Consider the following 4,182-nt stretch of genomic DNA (forward strand, 5'->3'; position numbering starts at 1 on the left):
TCCACTTTAGTCCACTGTAGTCTGGAAATGGGAAGTTTTTTTATGTTTTTTGACCTGTGACCTGGTGCCAATTTTTGTTTTACACCTCTGCTGCTTAGCGGACAGTGTGGTGTTGTAGAGGAGGTCTCCCCGGACGCGTGCGTATGTCACACTAGTCGAAACATAGCAGGGATTTCTGTCCAGCGTCCACTTTATAAAGTCCATGCTCTCCAGTGAATAGCATTTATCCATTTAGATAACTTTTTAATTACTTATCTTTACACAGAAACATTACTTATTACTTATTTTTACACAGAAACATAATGTGTGTCCTATAGCATCGTTTAAATGCTTAATTTATAGTTTTAATGTGCAAATTAAACTTTTTTTCAATACTCTAGAGGGTACTCTTATTTTGAAGAGATCGTCCACCGGAAGTCTTATATTTGCTCACTAGATTTGCCAAAAAAACAGTGCTGTATACCCGAAGGGAACTCTTTTGCCCGAACACTACACACCCACTGTGGAAGGAGGATGAGAACCTTTTATTGATGATAACAGACAGAGGTACGCTTAGACATCAGAGATTTACATTCCTTCTTCACAAGTCTTGACCATTACTGGTCAATTAAAAAGTATGCTGTACTGTTTAATCCTAAACTAATGTGCCTTATCTGTTCATTTAGGTGTATGATGAGATCGGCACGTCCGCACCTTCCAAGAAATACAGACAACTCGGCGTCCCCCCTGCATAACTCTGAGCTGCCTGCACCCCCTATAGTTTCAATAAATGTATTTGTAACATTCTGTCTTTGTTTACTCTATACCGGTCCATACCTATGCTATGCAGAGCTGTGCTAGGTAGCCGCCGTTACAGTCATGCACACAAGGCCCATATGAAAATGAGATGTGATCCAAAGTCCAGAGAATAATGTCCTTATTTCACTGTTTATAATTTCACTGAAATTGCTTTAATTGTAGAGTTGTAGTAGCAGACTCTAAAATTGATGCCCTTGTCCTTGTGGCAAGTTTGAATTGCTAAATGTAATACATGGTTTCAAGCGCCAGAGGGTAGCATTGGCTACCTATAGCCTACCATACGTCATGTGTGGCATTTGTTTAGGTGCTATATTACATTATATCGGCAATTCGGAATTATACTGGTAGCCGTGGTAGGCTATTATAATATTGGTACTTGGTCCCTTCCATATATTCGCTGAAAATGGCAGATCAGGTGTAGGCTCAAATGTTTGTTTCTCCTGTTTAGACAAGTAAGTAGGCTAAGGCAAGCACATATTTTGTTAAACACTGTAATGATTCAGTGATTATATTTGGGTTATTTATGCTGCGAATTGTATTTCTGTGGTTTAGGTTCAAATAAAGTCCAAAACACCAACCCTGTTGCTGTGGGCTAGTCACATGACAACTCCAGAAAGCAGGATGTAATTAGTTTGATTGAGAACATGCAGGCTCAGAAATGTTTGTTTCAGGATCAGAAATGTCTGTTTGTTTAAATTGTTTCTCCTGTTAGACATTATCAGTAAGTACATATGTTGTTAAACACCTTAGTAATGATTCAATGATTATATTTGGGTTATTTATGCTGTAAATGTAATTGTATTTATGCTGTAAATGGGCAAACTGGCCTTAGTTGGGCTCCTTAGGCTACACTTAATCCTATAGGTATCCTAGGTAACCTGCTGGAAGGGAAACAACTTAAAAAGTATGTTGTAAATACATAAATGTTGCCTTCTACCCTTGTAAAAGAAAACAGTCATCATAATTATCATTAGCCTACTAATAATGTCATGATGTAGCCTACAGTATGCTTATTTTTAATTCAATTGAACCTTTTCAATGAAATCCTGCCAACATCACATGCAGAAAGGTGTCACTTTTTAAAATTCCTACATTGACATCGGAATAGTATATGAAGTTATGATATACTATGTCATTAAGTTGTAAAAAACTAGTTAGTATTTAGTACAGTGCTCTATAGTTAAAAAAAGAAAGGCATACAATGTCACAATGTGTTATTCTTGTTAGTCTAAATTGTTCACAGCACAGATGTTTTGATTGGTGTTTGTTGAAATAAATACATGAAATGTAAGTGGTTGGATTCAATTTTCATCCCGGGTCACTCAGACAGAATGTAGTTCACAAGTATGGGTCTCAGCCTATAATTGATTATTAATTTGATATTTGTCATACTATGACAAATGTAAATCCGCCTTCTTTAAATGTAAAGTCTGAAATGAGTATACAGCAAAAGTAATGTATCAAACAAGTACATTTATATTTCTGGTTGATTAAAAATGCTATAGTTTTATTAAATAAGAACATTTATATTTCTGGTTGATTAAAAGTGCTATAGTTATCTAAAACTAAGAAAAGAGAGATGCCAATAACTGGTATGCAATGAATGACATTACTAAGGCAAACTAAACATCTTGTTTTCTCAATGAAAGAGTAAATGTGGCTAACAGGTTTTAAACAATAGTCTAAATCTCAGTTTAGTCATGAACCCTGATCATCAGGGGGTATATCTGTAGATTCAGTCATTCTGACAGGGGTAGAGGTGTCTGATGTGGATTTTCATCCCTTGACCTGTCACCTCTCCCTTCAACCTTAAATACAACCTCCAAATTCTTATTAGTGTGAAAAGCCGAGTGGCGCAAGAGAAAAGCAGAGGTTTCACAAGTTGAAGGTGGTGGGTTTGAATCTTGCTCAGGGTAAACCTTCAATTTCTGGCTTTTTATGGCGAAGAGTGCGCCTCCCTCCTCGCTCTCACTTTTGGCTCTGGTGGAGGAGGGAGGAGCATTGGGGGAACACCTCCAGGGGGAGGATCGTTTTAGGAGCCCGCCTCTAGAGGGATGATCTTTTTTTGGGAGCCTGCCTCCTTGGGGAGGAGCTTAATTAATTTACATATTATGTAAAGCAGCATTTTTTATTTAATGATTTCACATTAGGTTGAGTTGTTGCTATTTATTTTATTTTTTTAGGTTTGAGTGTTCTTGGTTTTAGTTGGCTTTTTTTATTTTTTGGTTTGAGGGTTCATGTTTTTAGTTGGCTTTTTGTTTTTTTGAGGGTTTTGGTTTTTAGTTGGCATTTTTGTTTTGTTTGAGGTTTGAACCTATGACGTTAGGTTTATGAAGCCTAGTTTTTATCTATTGAGCCACACTGGCATGTAAGCTATAATCGGGAATGTATTACTTAACCCACATTCGAGAATTTAGATGGACAGTGAAAATGTGAGGTTTGAACACTGCACCTCCGGTTTCTAAGTTCCAGATTTATCTCTTGAGCCATACTGGGATGATGGATATATCGGCAAACGTCTTACTTGACCCACCTTTCAGAAATTAGATGAACAGTGAAAAGGTGAGGTTTGAACACTGCACCGCCGGTTTCTAAGTTCCAGATTTATCTCTTGAGCCATACTGGGATGATGGATATAACGGCAAACATCTTACTTGACCCACCTTTCAGAAATTAGATGAACAGTGAAAAGGTGAGCTTTGAACACTGCACCTCCGGTTTCTAAGTTCCAGATTTATCTCTTGAGCCATACTGGGATGTTGGATACATCGGCAAACGTCTTACTTGACCCACCTTTCAGAAATTCGATGAACCGTGAAAAGGTGAGGTTTGAACACTGCACCTCCGGTTTCTAAGTTCCAGATTTATCTCTTGAGCCATACTGGGATGATGGATATATCGGCAAACGTCTTACCTGACCCACCTTTCAGAAATTAGATGAACAGTGAAAATGTGAGGTTTGAACACTGCACCTCCGGTTTCTAAGTTCCAGATTTATCTCTTGAGCCATACTGGGATGATGGATATATCGGCAAACGTCTTACTTGACCCACCTTTCAGAAATTAGATGAACAGTGAAAATGTGAAGTTTGAACACTGCACATCCGGTTTCTAAGTTCCAGATTTATCTCTTGAGCCATACTGGGATGTTGGATATATTGGCAAACGTCTTACTTGACCCACCTTTCAGAAATTAGATGAACAGTGAAAATTTGAGGTTTGAACACTGCACCTCTGGTTTCTAAGTTCCAGATTTATCTCTTGAGCCATACTGGGATGTTAGATATATCGGCAAACGTCTTACTTAACCCACCTTTCAGAAATTAGATGGACAGTGAAAATTAGAGGTTTGAACACTATTATTATTTTTGTTGTTGTTGATTG

The 4,182-nt window shown here is 37.8% G+C and overlaps 1 long non-coding RNA gene across 1 annotated transcript; it reads left to right on the forward strand.

Moving 5' to 3' along the window:
* The first annotated feature begins 470 nt into the window (after positions 1 to 470).
* Positions 471 to 1,856, forward strand: LOC306917659. Its single transcript, XR_013789214.1, has 2 exons — positions 471 to 546; positions 666 to 1,856. It is a non-coding gene; the product is annotated as an uncharacterized lncRNA (long non-coding RNA).
* The last annotated feature ends 2,326 nt before the right edge of the window (positions 1,857 to 4,182 follow it).

Source organism: Electrona antarctica (genome assembly GCF_951216825.1).
Source record: "Electrona antarctica genome assembly, chromosome: 24".
In the NCBI taxonomy this organism is placed as follows: domain Eukaryota; kingdom Metazoa; phylum Chordata; class Actinopteri; order Myctophiformes; family Myctophidae; genus Electrona; species Electrona antarctica.